The 18,456-nt window shown below is 44.6% G+C and overlaps 1 long non-coding RNA gene across 2 annotated transcripts; it reads right to left on the bottom strand.

Moving 5' to 3' along the window:
• Positions 1–592: 592 nt before the first annotated feature.
• Positions 593–16,257, bottom strand: LOC107314847. 2 transcript variants are annotated; one of them, XR_004307505.1, is made up of 5 exons: positions 12,997–16,257; positions 11,839–12,480; positions 10,481–10,755; positions 1,190–8,476; positions 593–1,051 (listed from the first exon to the last, which is right to left on the bottom strand). It is a non-coding gene; the product is annotated as an uncharacterized LOC107314847 (long non-coding RNA). The 2 variants fall into 2 exon arrangements; XR_001555641.2 differs by having other exon boundaries at positions 10,481–12,480.
• Between the last annotated feature and the right edge of the window lie 2,199 nt (positions 16,258–18,456).

Raw genomic sequence — 18,456 nt, 5'->3', positions numbered from 1 at the left:
TCTAAAATATAATCTGCCTCATGAAAGCTAGCAATTATCCCAGTTTTCTGATACTTTCCCAGTTATCCAGCCCTCAGTGTGTATGCCTACAACACATGTGATGTTGGTGGAGCCCTTCTGGCAGCGCCACATGGCATTCACTGCTCAGAAACCTGGCAGTGACTCTACTTGTTCTTTTCTCTTGTGTTATGCTGAAGATGTACAAGTTGCTTTGCACTGTGTAACCTAACGCTGACGACTTTACTGCCAAGGTGCACTTTTACATTCTGATATTAAAGGTTAAACTTTGATTATGGCATGACAGCATTCTAGATCTGCTTTTCCATGCACTTTATTTTGTAAATTATCTATTTACTTTCTTATCAAGACACGAGGAAAGACTTTATTCTCCTGTCAGCCTTCTGAAGAATTATTACTGTGATCCCTTTCTGGTCTTGCAAAATCTATGAGATTTCAACATTCGCTTGCCAATGTTATCATGTATTTTCAGTCTTCTTTTAACCTCCACTGCTAGGTGATCCTGCACAATGTTAAATTAGCTCTTAAACTACCGAATTCACCTTTCTTGGAATGAGTTTAAAATGGACTCATCTGTGAATACAAACAGGTGCTGTTTATTTGATGTTGGAGGGTAGCATTTTCTGTTCCTGATGCACTGCTCTGATAGTGAGTCCAACTCAGTCTCTGATACAATTCCAGAAGATCCCTCATTGGAAGTCTGTACAGTAACAGACTTCCCATAACTTACAGTAACACCCATAACTTGCTGAGCTGAGCACAGTGATTTATGAGGTTGTCTCTGAAGCTGTGAATGTGCTGGTGTCACTTTCACAGAGTTGTGTTGACAGGTACAGCTGGTCCAGTGACCCCAAAACCTTTCTGCAGCATCTGTGGCAAGAGCAGCTCTTCCCAGCCTATCTGTCACCAAGCATCCTGCATCCCACATGGTCCCATTGTTGCATCTGGCATCACATCTGCAGCTGCAGCTCGGTGTCACTGCTGCCAAAGGGGCTTGGCTGTGAGCTCTGGGGCTTGCAGGGCAGGACTGGGACTGTGTGGGCAGATAATAGCAAGTTTATTGTCATCACATTCCTCTAATACATGTGCTCATTCAGAGAGTTACACAAAAAGCTCTTTGTGCTTGCAGATGCATTGCTTCCATCTGTTTTCACAGAGAAGAAAATGATACCTGTGTGAGGCAGCCCACAGCCATTTCCCTGCTGCAATCACTGCTGAGAAATACTTCTTAGATGGACACAGCCCCCAAAAGCAGCTGTGTATGAGTATAGCATCTGCAAGGCATCAGACAAGGAGAGTTTTACTGTTGGTTTTGTCTGTCCATTTGTTTTGTTTGTTTATTAAGAAACAACTCCAAAATCTAGATGGAGATAACAGCAATTGGCTGTAACAGTAACATCAGAAGTCTCAGCCCAGGGTGAAATCCCTCATGCTAGGATCCAATCCGATGCAAAGAGAAAAGAAGTTCTGTCTCCAAAGTGCTCCTGGCCATGATCTGCCTGAGCTTGCCAGCCCACTGGAGAGCTGCCAGCTCCTGCAGATGACTGAGGTGCCAAAGGGGCACTTAAGGGGAGAAACAGCTGAAGAAAACCAAATAAACAATTTGCATCAGTGTTTATGGTAGAGGAGTTCAGGGAGGCTTCTACAGCATTTATTTTATACAGGGGCTGAGCAGAACCCACTCATATTAATTCGATGAAATGCTATGAGATATGGTTTAGTAGCTTAGCAGGTAGTAAAGGTGATAGGAGAATGGTTAGACTAGATGATCTTGTAGGTCCTTTCCAGCGTTCTGATTCCATGATTCAGATGCAGGGAAACTCTTAGAACAAATGAATGAAAAGAACAGAAACAAATCACCACGACCAGCCACCACATGGACCTTACAATGTATGTAAATACAATAATGTTGAACTAAGTGTTTTGGGACTTAGTTCCCTAGACCTGCTTCTTAAATTGGTCTTGATGCCAGAAGAGCTGCAAAGGGGATCCGTGGCACCGTTTTCAAACCCAGAAGTCAAGAAGTGATGGGAGAAAATATAAACCAGTGCTTCTGTTGTCCATGCCATTAGATGTGAATGGGATGGAGGAGAGGAATTGCCATGGTTTCTGCAAAGGGAATCTGTAGCTCCACTACCTGTGGGAACTCTTTGAAGCAATCCTCATCCCAGGTGCTGTTCAAAGGTTGTCAGCCCTGAGCACCTTGATCTAAGCTGGTCTGCTCTTAGCAGGAAACTGAACAAGACAGCAAATAGGACTGCAATTCCATAGTCACAAGTGACAAGAAAATACACTAATACTGCACTGTAACCAAACAGCAATATTCATTGCCACAGGACAGCATTCTGATCACAAGTAGAAATGATTTTAAAGATACAAGCATATTAACTGAGAAAAGATCTGTTGATAGCAAAACACACAATGATTTGGGTTCACCTTCTAGCATTGGAGGTATCCACAATATATGTGTATGCTGAAGAAAGCTCAGTCTTGTTCCTCCCCTGTTTGCTATGCACACTCTGAACTCCAGCTGTAGCTTACTGGGAGGGTTACAGTATTATGTAGGGTTTTATTTTGACCACTGTGGCTGTTTTCATGCATAAGGAAGCAAGTGGTGTATGTAATGTTGTACAGGGGGAAGAAAGCAGCAGCAAAACCAATGTGAATCATTGCTTTTGGAAGCTAATTGTCATCAATTAACCTTTCACCTCTGGCTGACAAAAACCACCTCCTGAATATTCATTTCAATTAACTTCCCTTGACCAGGCTCTGTCACACTGGGATTTGTTTCCCCTGGACGTTGGCTGGCACAGGACAGTTATTTTGGCATGGAGGGTTATGAATGGGGCTGCCAAAGCACTGTGCCTGGTTATTTGTGAACAAGAAGCTTTAGATTTGTGCACTCAAGTGTTTATGTTAGGAGCACAGAGCAGGAAGCTGGTGCAGTGTGGCTTTGTCAAACAGGCTCAGTAACAGAGCCTGACTTGCAGGGAGTTGTTAGCAGCCCAAGAGGGACTAAAAACAGAAAGCTGTGAATGTTGTTTGATGTTTAAAACAAACAAAATGAAAGAACACATAAAAATATACAGTCAAGGGAGAAGAGACTAAACAAATAAATCCTCACTGACTGCAAATCATTTGCTCATTTCTTCCCGGCAGGAAGAATTTGCCCTTCTCAAACATTTTGGAAAGCAAGAGGCTTCTCAAAATCCAAACGTTATGTCATGCAGCCACTTCTTCACCACTATCATCAGAGTCCCCACAAAGTCCATGAGCAGGCTTGGCTGTGAGGCCAGTAAAGCTGACGCATGTGGAAGGATGTGTCCCCTGAGCTGAGATATGGCAGCTGAATGGCATCACAAACCTGGTGCTTTAGATACCCAGTGCTGCTGTTTTTCCTTCTCTACACCAATCCATCTATTGTATCACATCGCTCCAGTCTGAATAAACCATAGACCCCAGCGACTGCATCTTAAAAAGCAAAACTCAAGCTGCCCTGGCAATGTATAAAGCCCTCCTCACCCCTACCGCAGTGGTAATGCTTAAATTTGGCTTCACATGCAGCAATTGCAGCTCCCAATCACTGGAAACCGACATATCTATTCAGGGCACATTCTGTTCCTCCACAAATCATCCACACATTTCCTTCCTTTCATAAATGCTGTGATAACAGCTGAAAAGTGAAAGAAAAATAAAGCTGTGTGATATATGTGAAATGCAAAATGATTGCTCTGTTCTGGCACCATTTATGTACTCATTTCTCCCCATCAGCCACAAGAATGAGGGTCATAAATAGAACAAGGCAGAGACTGTGAGGGAAGGCAATGTCTTTAGTTAGGTTAACTGGTACAGTTAGTCTCACTGTGACAGTGGACTCTTTTAACCATAGTTGTATTGAAAACCTATCCTTGGAAAATAGTGCTCAGAAATTCAGAGAGCATTGAAAAACGGAGATATGAAGAACGATGGGAGATGCTTCCTGCCTTCCTGAATCACAGCACAGGAATATAGTGTCCTGCTTCCTGACCATCACACAGGCATAAAGAACATCAGCATTGTCCCTTCAATTGTAATCACACCTGTCCCAAGAATGTTCCTATATGTTGTATCAATAGAGCCAACTTCAAAATCCCTCAGGGAATAAAATTCATACTGGGACAGAAATCTGTGCTTCATGCAGATAACATTAGATCTGGCTGTCAGACCTCTAACACATGACATAATAATAATAATCAGATAATACATTGCATGTTCTTTGGTCCAAACAAAATAGTCCCCAGTCTCTTTGGCTCTGCTCTGGACTGTGGGGTTTGATCAGGCGAGAATGGTGGTGGCTCCTGTAGAGGAGTACCATGGAGCTGGGCTCTTTAACAAGCTGAGAAAACTCCATCCTAGGGGATAAAGCACCACTGAAGTCTCATTTTAATGTTGCAGAGCTGAATAAGCCTGCAAACAAAAAATATATCATTATCTGGCACATCTTGTAATTCTTGTTCAAGCATTTTACATAATTTGCTGCTACTTTCAACTTGTCTGTTTCCCATGTGGCACTGTTTGACAAAGGGGAGATAGTAAGCTATCTATTCTTGGAATATTTTCCATCTCTTATTGTCATGTGGCTTCAGGCCAGACCCTAATTCCAAGGAGAAAAAGCATGTACATAGCATCAGAAGTATGAATAGGACCATCTAGTGGAAATCAGTGCAGCTTTAAGGAGTGGTTTGGTAAATGCTTCATTACCTCTCTCACCTAGAGCTAGTGGTGAGAAGGAGCCTTCAGCAGATGCCAGATGAGTCAAAGATCAGTCTCATTAGATCCAGCCTGAGCACAGGCTCACTGCTTGTCATTTAAAAATGATGAAGGAAGAGCAAGGAAATACATAAGAAATATCTTTGCCTTACCTGTGTGTAATAGGATGTATCTCTGAGACAGCAACGTCTCAAAACTGGCAATTAAAATCACTTGGGACTCATTAGACAACACAAACCTTTTCTTTGAAGTTTCCCAAGTGTTTGTAGCTACTGAGGGTGGCCCTCTGCTTCCATTCAGGGGCACACAGGGCTCAGGTGTGCCTCTGCTCTGCTGTGAGTGGACAGAAATCTCAGCTGCATGAAGAAGCTCCTGCACCTTCAAGGGCAGAGGTACCTGGTTCAGTGGGTAAAAACACAGGGGACATCTGATATGTAGAATTTTTCCTGTGTCAAAGGTGTAGAAGAAGGTGATTCACTTCAAGCAATGTGTTAATTTGTTGCTCACTAAAGAACAAAGTGACTTTTTTCTCCTGCAAATGAAATCAAACCCAAAGTGTTAATATTCATGCTAAAACATGGAAACATTTGTTTAAAAGTAAGTAAAAGCATCGGTGACTAATTCCAGTCACAACTACCTCACAGCATCATCCATTTTTCTCAGATTAATTCAACAGTGCCTTAGGTATATGTGCAATAAGCACTAATTAAACCTGGCTGGGGGCAATGAGCTTGCCTCACCTTATGTGCAGACACACTGCTTTGCAGAGGATACCAAAGCATTATTAGAGTGTTATGATTTTTCTACAGTAAAAGAAAGTGGATGCACTCGGGAGGACACAAATGCTTCATAATAAGACAGATTTGCTGCAATATCCACGTCTGCCTTGCAACATGGCTCAGGCTGATGTTCTGGAAAGAGTCCTGTCTCCAAACTGTTGTAGCAAGTCAGCTTTGGGTATTTGTTTCACAGCCCAAAAATGCTCTGGAGTCTTGTGTGAAGTGTTAATTAGAGGAAGGTAGGATTTATTTGCATCCCAGATGCTGTGGCATGTTCATTTCACAGAGAGAACAGAAAAATAGCTCAGGCTGCCACTCAGAGAAGCATCTCATACCAAAGTAATTCCCTGTGTGGCAGTGTCAATGTCTGATGCCCAGGCTGGGCTTCTCCAGGCAGAGTGCCAGGACATGTCCTGTGGAGCACCACTGTGCTGTCTGAATGGTGTAAGCACAGACAGATAAACTCACCTGCTGAGCCTGTGTGAGAGGTCTGTTAACTCTGTTGGCAGATAATCTCCTTATGCTGTCCGCGCTCAGTTACACGCAGCTTTACTGCAAGGGAAGCAGCCTTCCCTGTGGTGCAGGATGCAATTACAGCAAGGCTGTCCCCATGCTGACGGCTCCGAGGCAGTGCTGGAGTCACCGATGCAAGCAGAGCTGCCTGCAGCACCATGGCCCTGTTTCAGCCAGGTGGGACAAACAAATCCCTTCATGCTGTCCTGCCGCTGGGGAGTCTACGTCTGGCAGCAAACAGCTGCAAAATGGATGCCCCCTCAGAGGATGGTTTCTTGCTTTGTTTGCCTTTCCCATCCATTTCCTTGAAAAGCCACTCTGCAGTTTGTCATCCTGCAGCAACAGGACTTACCCTGCAGCAGCCCGCTGCAAGCACAGAGCAGCAGGGAAGGAGGGATGCAAGAAGGAGAGTGTTAGTCTTGGCATCTTCTTCTGCAATGGCCTCCAGGTCTCAGCTACTCTTAGAGCAAAGATTGCCTGTAATTTTCCTTACCAAGCACCTGCTCTTTCTGTTGTTTCATTGTATAACGTGGGTGTAATTAATTCCCTCCCTCACGGCTACTGTTGCAAAGTGTTTACAATCTTCCAACAAGTCTCTCCCCTCACCCCTCGAAATCACTCCAAGATGCACGACTCAGATTTCACAGGTCTGGCTTCCTCTTCTCCTTCTCAAGTCTCTCCTCAGTCCTTGTTGCCAAGGCATTTTTCTCTTTGCCCTTCTCAGCAGTTTGTTTTGTTTTAATTTAATTTGTGGTGCATTTTTGTGAAGAGACAAAAATAGAGGAACAGGATCACAGAGCAGTCTTGTCTGCGGCAGCCCCACCCCACTCACCATACTGGGCTGTGCTCTGCAGGGCATACAGAGGTTCCTCCAGCTGCAACATGTGCTTAACTCCAGAAGAATATCCAATTTGAGCCATTTGCATCGTAGGGCTAAGCTAGGCAAAGTAAACCCGACTTTTGCCTTCAGCACCTTTGTTAGTTATTTTCATTGCTTAGCTTTCAAGATTCCACCTACTGGAGGACTTGCAGTAGCTCTGGGCTTAGGTGTGCTTTTTTTTTCCTTCTTATTTACTCTGTAATAATACAACAACAGTGATTTTAAAGGAGTATTCAAAAATCCTATTTCAACTAACGCTCTGCATTTCAAACCTGGCTTGAGACAGATTGTGATGATCGTGGAGAAGGACTGAAGGCAGACACAACATGGAGGTGAATTCTCTATCAGTAAGCCATGACAGGTGAATAAACACTGAAGTAATATAAATTATCAAAAGAAGAGAGGATGATAATCATAGCTGTCACTGCTATCAATTTCATATCAAAGAAGCACTGTTCCCTGGAGAGACAAGAACAGCAGTAAAGTAATAAAAGAACAGTATAAAAGGACTACATGCTAAGCTGGGGGATGCAGTCAATGGGTCTAAAAGCCTTCTGCAACAAAGTCCAGCAATGTCCCAGGGCTGCAGTGATGAGTAAGAGATCCCAGCACACCCCTTGAAACAGGCTTTGAGAGACTCACAGAGCCAACTAAATGAGAGGCAATACAGAGTTTTGCTTTCACCCCTCCTGGCTCTGAGTGACATTAGCTGTCCTAAAGCCAGAAAGCTGGAGAGATCTCTTGGTGCAGGGGTGAGCTGCATCCTGTGGTACAAATGCCTTTCTGCCTTTGGTCATGTTTCTCAAGCCAAAGAGGGGTCAAAATGCTCCTGTTTTCAACTGACATGTTTGTTATCTGCCTTGGGATTTGGATGTGCTTGTTATCGTCTGCAGCCCTTTAGATATGCTGTGCTTCTTTACAGGCTTTTGACCCACTCAGCTTGGTGATCTGTGTCTAATAGCAGACTTTGGCTTTATGGTGCATGGAACAAATACATTAACAGGAAATGACCACAGTTATTGAAGAGATGCCTGAAATGACGCCCTGCACAAATTACAGATCAGGATTAGAGGTAATGACATAACAAGGGAAAAAGGGCTGAAATCAGCTTTCTCCAAATACAATTTGGATTCGCGTGCAGTTGCTGAAACAAATCCTATGCACTTCTAGCTGTACTCATTCAAAAGGGCGAGGGTGTGGCAAACATTTTGTATGCAGGCCAGCAGCAATAAAATCAGTTATCTAGATCTGATCAGTTCTTTAGCCAAAAGATTGTTACTCAGTAGATCTCACAGTAGTAACAGCTGCCAAGGGAGGACCTCTTCCTGAGAAAAATGAAATAATCAAAGATTGTTTTTTAAAAAAGAACAAGGAAGTGTCAGGGAGAAGAACTGGCCAGCTAGTGACATGATTCAGAAGTTTCAAATGCAATATGCAATAGGAAGCCAAGAAAATAAGACTGACTTACCAAAGATGCTCTCACCACTATGAGGTCAGGGCCCTGGTGTGCCAGTTTCCAGACACCACAACATCCTTCCTGCAGGCATGAAGAAGGATAGTGGCTGGTCATCAGCCAGGCTAAAGACAAGCGAGGAGTCCAGCCTCAGCTCTTGCAGTTATTATCTCCAATTAATTTAAATACCCTGTGATGCTACTTCTCCTCATGAATAAAGTGTCTCTAAAAGCTGTTAAAAACCTCAAGGCTGTGTAGAAGAACTTATAGCTTTGGTTAAGTGGAGACAAGGGAAGGGTCACTTGTTCAAATTAGACAGGCAGATGCAGAAGTATATTTGCTGATTGAATCCAGAAAGGAAATCTGTGTCCTCAAGACAAAGCCAATTAGCATGACTCGTGATTGCATGTCCCACAAAGGGCATTTTGTGGGAGGAAGAATAAAAAGCCATTATTAAATTTTGAGAAGGTGATGTATTTCTTGTCCTTCATTCTGTACACTGAGCAGAACCTTTTTCTAGTGATGGCAATGGTCTGAGCCTTCTGCTCTTTTGACCGATGTGCAAGACTCCAGCTCCTCTTCTGTGCTACGTCTAGCTCTGCACTGGACCCACCAAAACTTGCTGATCTCCACAGCAAAATTCTGAGAATATGTGGCATCTTTCCAGGGACTGAATGCTGGATCTGATTCATATTGCCTATTTTGTTTATATGGTGATATTTGCTACCCACTTGTGCATCAGCATAGAGCATGTCACAAAGTTAGAAAATGAGACAGACTTGTCAGAAACCAAATACAATCCCAGGTTTGACTCAGCAGTGTTTGCGTAGTGCTATCCAGATAAAATGTGCTGCTGCAGGTTGAATGACACCTGAAAGGGCGGCTTGTCAGAGCTTACCAGTTTTTACCTGCCCCCAGAAAAAAAGCCCAGCATGCTGAAATTAATTGGCATCCTCTGATAGCTTCACAAATAACAGAAATCAGTACACATGCCTTGCAACTGAAACCTCTCTGAAAAGACTTGCTGGCTTTTCCCAGACAGTAGGAATGACTTCCACAGTAGGTGCTCCTCTCCCTCCCCAGACACTTGTTCACAGCTGCGCGTAGGACACAAGATGATCCTGATTTCAGACTTGCATGTCTGCAAATGCTTGATTCATCTGTGCCTCTGGCTCCAAAGCTGACTGTCTTGTCACAGGCTCTGGGCAGGTGCTCCTGGGAAAGTGACAGGAGTGGTGGCTCCAGGAAAAATGCAGGACTGGGCACGATGCCTTGCCTGGGCTGGTTGCTGTGCTCACAGCCACATGCAACCCTATCTGCAGGGTGACAAGGAATCACTACAGATAATACTTCCACAGAGTGGCTTCCTGTGACAATATATCATGTTACAGCTCAGGATATGTTGGTTTTATGTATAGCGATATTTATCTTAAATCTGGACCCACGTTTCTATAGCACTCAGCTCTTCCCACTGCTAAGTCTCCAGCTCAGCACTTCACTTCTTTGCTTTGTGACAAAACAGCTACCAGCTATGGAACTACACAGAGTTGTGACCACAGGTGACTACCATAAGATGATGGAGCAGATGAATATTGTCACATGCAGATCCTACTTCTCCATGTAAATTCCCTAAGAAAAAAAAAAAAAAAAGAGGTCCCTGCAATGATGCCTTCGTGCCATCAAAAGGGAAGTGAGAGAGGAACCAAGAGAAGTGCAGGAATTTCACTTTTTCAACAAATAGTTTGGATGCACTAGTTGGCCCTGAAAGACTGTGGCTATCAAAGCACTTGGTACCACTGGGTACTTGGTACCTGCAGCAGCTCAGAGCATTGCTCAGTTGGTGGGTGGTGATACCCAGTCTGGCACCATGCCTGGGACTCACATGAAAATATAGGATAACCTGTGACCAAACAAGTTCACAGCAGGGATTCTTCTGTCCAAGAAACCTCCCATATTATTTCTGTCAGAGAATTCATCTCTCGTCTCCTGCTGGAGAACTACTGAGTCCCTCCATAGCAATCCAGCACCATGTCATGCAATGGCCATAATGTGCTGTGTACTGTAGGCTGAGAAAGAGATGGCACTCACATGCTCGAGGCCCCAGGAGAGCTGGTCCTTCCACAACAAATCTCTTCCCTGAATGCAGTCCCTGAGGTGGAGGCTGTAGAGGTTAATGGCAGCATCCTTTTGTCCACAGGATCAGTAATGAGGAGAGGTGGATGTATCACAGCCTCTTCTGCCAGGTGCCGTTTGCGTTCCCCTCAGTCAGGATCAGTGCATGTAAATAGCAGCAGAGACCATCTCAGCATGTCCCCTGTTTCTGGTGTGAGCAGGTGCAGCAGGATTTTATTTATTTTTCAATTCTATTTAAAGAAAGAGAATAATCTTTAATATATTGGAAAACTTCTGTAATTCCTCAAAGGCACTACATAATATGATAAGAGTCTCAGGATCCCTGAAGCAAGTAGCAAACTAAGAATGCTGCTCTCACTATCATAAATCAAAAAAACAGAGCAATTTTCTTGAATTCAGTACTGTTACTACAGTTTGCCCCATTTCCAACATGAACCATCAGCCCTCCTTGCTGTATGTAGCTCTGTAATTACATCCCCTGAATCCAAGAGGATATGTTAACTCTCGTAGAGGACAAGATCACCATCTCCAACCAGCTATTCCCATGATTTGCATTCTGGTGGCTGCTCGGAATCTGCACAGATGAGTGGCAGAGCTCTGAGCAGCTCACAGAGCAAAGGAGCTGGAGAGCACTGTGCGAAGCGATGCAGGACGGGAGAACATAGTACAGAGCCTGCCTTGTGAACTACCACCCTTACTCTGACTTGTGCAACTGCTCTTTGAGGGGAGGAAGATGGAAAACAAAAGCATTAGGGTCTGACCTAGAGGTTGGATGCAGTCTATTAATTCAAGTATCAATTAAGTTCAACTCCAAATATGCCCAATCCATCATTGCATCTGTGTTTCCCAGCCATTCAGTGTCCAATCCACACCCTCTTGCTAAAACTTAATCAGCAGGAGGGAGAGCTGTTGTTCCTTAACATGCTCTTGTTTCATTGCTTAAGTCTGGATCCCTTCCTGTTCTTACAATTTGTACATGTTAAATATCGCGTGCTCTCAATATTTACCTATTTTTAACCCTGACTCACTCTGTTTATTTCCATAATGCATGCCTTTCTACATCTTACTTCTCGGTGCTCGTATTCATTTTTTAAACTACAGAATACCCTCATTTATTTTCATTTGTAAGCACTTCTGTAGTTACTATTTTTGGCTTGGTTTTAACCCTTCTTGCCCAGCTCCTGTGTTTTCTGGGATGTGGGAGGTGGAAGGTCTTCTCCAGCACAGAGTAACAGGGGCTGCTGCAGCCCTCTGCACCCTCAGCTCACAGCAGCTGCCTGCTCATCACAAACACTCACCTTGTTCACACTTACCTCTGCAGAAATGCCAGTGACCCACGAATCACCTGATTAAGCATTCCATTTCTTACCCTCTCATAACACAAAGACAGAATGAGAAGTGTCAGGAGACAAATGATCTCTATAGCTCAGCTAGCAAGCGAAAATCAAAATGAAGATGTAAGTGCCAGATGCTGGGGGAAGCTGATGTGGTCAGCAAAGGAGAGAAGCCCCCACCCTTGCACTGCCCATAATGTATCTTCTTCCTCTTTCAGCTGCGCCACTCCCCATCCCCCAGGGAGGCTAATTACAAATGTAGGGCACGCAGGGGCTGCGTTGACATCACCACACAGCAGATGTGGAACTGGGGTTGTCAGGAGGCCATGGGTGACCCCTGACCTGTGAGGCAGGGCCATGATGAGGCCTCCACCACCCCACTGGAGAGGCTGCCTGAGCCTCCTCCCTGCCAGCCAACAAAGCAGCAGGTCTAATGCTGCTCCATGAACAAACTGGCATCAAACAAGGGAGGCTGGAGGCTTTCTTCCCCTGTAATACAATTTGCCAGCGGCTAGGAGCCTCCCCTTGCATCGCTGAAGCCTTGCTCAGACAAATCAGGGTGGGTGCTGCTTGCACAGCTGCAACGTTCTAGGAGTTATTTTCTCCTCTTTTGTGTCATCCCTGAAAGAAAAAGGAGAAAAATAAATACAAATCCCGTCTGTGCAGGATATGACAGCGAGGAGCATTGTGCTGGGCTCTTGCTCATCCTCCTCCCACCCCCTGGACACGGCGCCCGCCCTCATTAGCTGAACTTTTCATACAGAGGCTGCTGCCTGAATTAATTTAGGATCTGTTAGTGGATCCTATTCAGTGTGGCTTAATAGGGCTGCAGCTAAGTGCAGAGAATCCATTTCTCCCCAGCAGCAATGGTAAGTGCACCCCTTTCAGCATGAACGCTAGCTGGGGAAGGGTTAAATAGGGGCCAGCCTCCCCATATGCCAGGGGGCTTTCAGGCCTAACCCAGCAGCTCAGCTGCCTGTGCCCTAATGGTGCTGGCTCATAAAGGCATTGTGCACAGCCTCACTAACCAGCCTTCCTCAGGGCACCTCCATGAAAGGGCTTCAGCTGAATGCACACACACAGCGGGCTTGTTCCCTCAGAAATATTTAAACTTCTCCAGAGGGCTTGTCTGCTTACATTCCTCACTGCTCCTCTGTTCCCATCCCACATTAGCTTTAGGGACATGTGGGTGACAGATAGGCAAAGAAAGTGATGGCGTGGTGTTCCTGGCTTGGTGTCCCCAGGAGAGGCTGGTCCAGGTGCTGATGCTCCAACCACAGGACCAGGAAATAGCAAGAGCAGAGATGTCACCTGAGCGGCTGATAAAGGAAGCATGTGAAGGCAGGAAATGGACAGGGATAGGGAAGTCCCCTGACAGAACGGGCAGAGTGTGGCTCCCCAGTGCTCCCACACAAGTTCTGCTATTTAAAATGAATCAGAGAGTGGGGTGAGAGAGCAGAGAGAGCCCCTTAGACAAGGCCTGTAGCTTCTGATCCTTTATATGAAAAATTAGCATCATAATACTTGCAATATCGCAGTGCCTTTGATTCCTCTCCCATTGTCCCTCTGAAAGACGTGAATGGCATAGTCTATTGCTAATTCTCAGCGACAGAGCTCTCTTCAGCAGAAGCTGACTAGGATCAGGTTTCTCTTCAACCAGCTCCATGGAGTCTTGCTGAGCCCAGCGCAGCTGGCCAGCCTGCAGAGTTGCAGCATTCATATTGGTAGCCCAGCATGGTAGGAGAGGAACCCAGCAGGCTTTCCAGCAGAACTCCCATGTTCCTCTGGCAGCTACAGGCATTAATTAGTTCTTCAGTTGAGGATAGATGTCCTCCTGTCTGGTATACCATGAAGATGAGTAGAAAGACAGCGTGGAAACAGCAGCCTCACTGGTTTTCCTAGTCTTCCATGCAGATGGTTAAAAGATTTCTTCAAAAGCACAAAGGATACATTGACACGAAGCTACTCCCCAGAGATAACAGCCACCATGTGTAGCTTTTGCAAAATGGCCCCCAGGCAGAAAAAGCCTTTAATTCAAATAAATTGTTACCTTTTAGAGAATTATCGAGCTATGAGCTGAACTTCAATTTCTATGAAAAAAAATCATGAAATAATCAATTAAAAATTTTTTTAAGCTACTCAATGATAAAGCTGAGAAAAGTTGAAGTTAATAGGAATATGTCAAGAATAAATCACATCAACACAACCCAATTCCCTCCTTGACAGGGTAATATGCTTTGTGGACGTGGCAGGAGCAGTCAGTGTCATGTGTCTTCAGCAAGGTTTATGACACTGGTCTTATATGACACACTCATAAACAAGTTAGAGAAGAATGGCCCAAAGGGAGTTTCTATAGACTGGGTATAAAGATAGCTTGAAGATGCTCAGTTAATTGTCAGGTTGAAGCGATTCATCAGCTGAGATTTTGCAGTGATCTTTCTTGTAGCAGATGTTATTCAATGTTTTCATTAATGACTTAGATGATGGAATGAGAACACACTTATTAAATTTGCAGGTGGCATTAATCTAGGAGAGACTGCAGGCACACTTGATAAGATTAGAATTCAAAATGGTCTTGATAAGATGAAGAAATAGTTTGAAAATAACAGGAGGCACTTCAATAAAGACAAGTACAAAGTGGTATACTTAGGAAGAAACAAACAAATTCTTAAAGACTAAATGGAGATGGCTGGGTAGACAGTGGGTTTGCTGGAAGCAGAAGAGCTTATAGAAGATCACATATATAGGCTTTAGAAAATAGTTACCTTCTGGTGGAAAAATAAATCAAAACCATACTGGAATGTATGAACACAATTGGTAAACCAAATGAAGAGAGTCTGCTTTGGCCAAGAAAGGCCTTCCCATCAGTGCTGCTTCCAGCTTTGAGCTCTGTTCCTCCAGAAAGTTGATAATCAAGGAGGCAGAAACCAGAGGAGTCATACAAGATCTGGAAAACACAAACCATGATGAAGGAATTGGGGTTATTTACTCCAGAAGAAAGGATGAAACTGGCTCTGAGAATTTGAACAGCAGGAAGAGAAATAAACCATTCTCTTTGCTTTCTGTGGATAGCACAAGGCTTAAGGGGTTTCAGTTGCAGCATAAGAGGCTCAAATTAGATGATGCAAAAGCCTTTCCAGCTGCATGGACCACTCAGGATTAACACAGACTGCCTTTATATCCAGGTGGGTGATCATGGAGCTGCCTCCTGGTGCTTTGGGTGTACAAGACCCACTAACTATCGAGTTACCCACTCTCAAAAGGACCAATACTCACAAACAGCTCAGGGGTTGCTATCACTAGGCAGAACAGCAAGTTTTTCAATAGAATGGAGTTTTGCAGTTCTCCTATTCTGGACCAAGGATCTGTCCCATCTGAATGTGGCTGCCCAAGTCCAATTAGAAATGTGCCTGCTGTCCCCCAAGGCTCCCGTGACCAGTAGTACGGCAACAAACCTCCCTGAAACAAGCTTGTTTGTTTTCCTTCACTGCTCTCTTCCATTTGCTAATAAACAACCTACACACATATTTAGTCCCATCTAATCTTATGCTTCACTACAAGTGGAATTAAATTGGTTTCTCTTGTATAACAGGAAAAAAAAAATAAAAAAAATCAGATACAACCTACACTATTTCTAAAAGTCAGGGGCCCTCTGGAATTCAAGCTGGTCTTTATTTTTCTCCCAGACTCCCACTTCTCTCGACTGTTTTGAGGAAAAACAGTCTTTTTCTTCTTTTCTGCCAGTAAGCATCCTGGAAGCTTCCCAGGACCAGATGCACCCAGTTTCTGGAATTTACTTCAAGTGATGGTTTCTTCAGTTTAAGGAGCGCTGAAATGAGCCCAACTGCTGTCATGCCCTGTCCCCTGCTACCTATCCTGCTCAGCCCCATGGCCCTGTGTGGGGACTTGGCTGTTGGCACAGGAGGTGGGCAGACAGCAGCTGTGCAGCTGGGTGCCAGGCATGCTGCATCACTTCAGGGCTTAAGGCAGCCAAACCATTTCAAAGTATACATCCTTCACCTCCATGTATACATTGCCTTAGCTTAAAATACCATGAAGACAGCTGGTTGTTATAACCCAAACAATTCCACTCCTACAGAGCACCTACAGGTTTTTGTGGACAGATACACAAAGGTCTTCTACAGTCAGAGCAGTTGTTCTTTGGCACATATTAACCTAATAGGATATTTGCAAATGTACAGTGGAATAATGCAACAATAGTAATGTACAGCTGGAAATAGTACAAGAATGGTGGAAAAAGATAGCCAGAGATTATAGAAAAAAACTCACCAATTCAGAGGCCTTCGGTCTAGATGGAAAATGTTGAAGCTCGTCACACAAACACCACGAAGGAGCCATCTCCAAAAGAGATGCTGCCTTAGTGGTGGTCAGCCCTTAAATGAAATCTAGGACAGGTGGAGTCAAGCTCCACCTTTTCTGGGAGCACAGCTGAATTATCTTCACCTGTGTTTCCACAGCTGACCCAACACTTGCCTCAGATGGTTAATCAGAGGTTCAGGCTGTGTAAGCAGCATTCTGGGAGTCACACATGTCCTGCCATACCTGCCACATTCTCTCCCTGCATCAGGGATGTGCTGCAGGAGCTGCCACTACTGGTATCCCCAACTGCTGCTCACTTCTGCCTTTGCCTGGTGATAACTTACTTGAGGGATTGGTGGTTGTACAAGTGTCCCTAACTTCTGCTCACAGCTGACACCTCAAAACAAGGGCTTGCTACGCTCATGCTTACAGGAGACAGCAGATCATAAAGAGCTCTGCACTAAGGCAGAGTGTGTAAAGGCAACCAGAAGATCACGCTATGTAGTATAAGCATTAGAAAGACACGGGTGGACCTGGCAAGGATCTCAGGTCCCTGGGCACATAACTAATGGACTTGTACAAAACCGAGCTGAAGTTAGCAGGACAAATCACTCCGGACTTCAGGAGTAAAGTGTGTGAATGCTGTGGGGTTTTTCATACTTCCTCACAAGGATTTTTCATATTAAAATGAGTGAGATTTGTCAGACACGTACCTAGGAAAGGGTCTGAGGGATAATTGGTTTCCACTTCACTTCTGTATCATTTGAGAGTACACAGCCTCTATTGATTCACTTCCAAACACAAGCTGAAGCCAACTCTCGTGACAAGCAAGTTTGGGCAATTATGGGCTTCACAAGCTTTCCCTAATGTCCTTTCCACTAAAGTGGATCTGTACCTGCTAATTGTGTTTCCTCTCAGTATTCCCAGTATTCCCCATAAAGCAGGTTCTCATCTCCCTAGCAGTGTTTGTTTTAATTTTACGCCTTTTGTCTCCTTGACTACCTGGCCCTACTTAATTCTGTGTGCCCCAGAGAAATTATATTTTTCCAAAGGATGGAAAAATACAATTGCAATTTTACTAGAAAGCATGGGCAGAGGCCACCCCCTGCTCATCCTCTGGGGTGCGGGCACATTCCTGCAGCTGGGATGATCAGCAGGCAGGAAGAGGACCAAGTCTGCATATCTCACCTCAGAGGACCAAATCTGCATCATCTTCTGTGTGATGCTTCCTGCCAGCTTAGCTTTGGCTCCCTCCTCCCCTAGCCCTAACTGCAAACTCTACCTCTCGGGGCCCATTTCTCCTTGCTCCGCAGACCTCGTGATGACAGTACTGGGAGCTGGCTTCCCTTCTGCATGAGGGTAGTTGTCTGGCTGCCCAGAAGCATGAGGAGGCCAGCTGGAGGAAGCCTTCTATTTACTCTAATGGGACTAAAAACACGTTTAGTAGATTAGCAAAATATACAGAGAGCAGAGCTCAACATGCTGGAAAATATGGGAGTTGGCAAACGCATTTGTGGCATTAAAAGTATACACATAAAGGTGCCAAGCATTATATTTGCATAGCTAGCAGGCACTGGAATGTTTCCATCCCCTAGAGTGCCACCAAGGCACTGCTCTCCAAGGAGAGGTGTCTTCAGTATCCAACCATAGGCAGCCAAGCGCTTCAGGATAAATGCATGCACGTCCAAATAGGTCAGCACCTGGGCATAACACAGCACCTCCCTCGTTGCCCAGCCTCATGGGTTTTCTATGTTATTAAAGACTCAGTGAAGGGTCTCCCATGCTTTGCATACAGATGAAGATGCTAGTAAAATCCTATCAGCAAGGGGACTAGGATACCAGAGAGGAAAGCTGGCTCAGCACAGAGTTCCTCTGCTCCTGCTCTCCCTGTGCTCCATTGCTGTGGTTCCCGGAGGAACAGGTTACAGGGTGATACCCACTGTTTTCTTCCTCATCCACTTTGTGATAAAGCAGATTTTTTACCAAGCAGGGAGCAATCTGATCTCATGTTTATTTTCACAAATCAGGGAAGAAATCCTGTTCTTTCCACTGCTCTGGGAATTTCTTTCATCTCTCTGCTTCCATATGAAGATAATGAACTTTAGACTAAATAAATACACAGTTCCAAATTGCAATGAAGCTTTCCCCTTGGTGCTGCTGCTGGGCTGTTTACAGATTGAGTTCAAGGCATGCCAACATCCATAGATGGTGTCAGTGTCTTTTCTTCTTATTGTCCTGCACCTGTTCATCAACTCAAAGCTCTAAGTGCTCTAACTT

The sequence above is a fragment of the Coturnix japonica genome, chromosome 5 (genome assembly GCF_001577835.2).
Source record: "Coturnix japonica isolate 7356 chromosome 5, Coturnix japonica 2.1, whole genome shotgun sequence".
Classification (NCBI taxonomy): Eukaryota; Metazoa; Chordata; class Aves; order Galliformes; family Phasianidae; genus Coturnix; species Coturnix japonica.
This window is presented reverse-complemented; position numbering and strand designations above follow the sequence as displayed.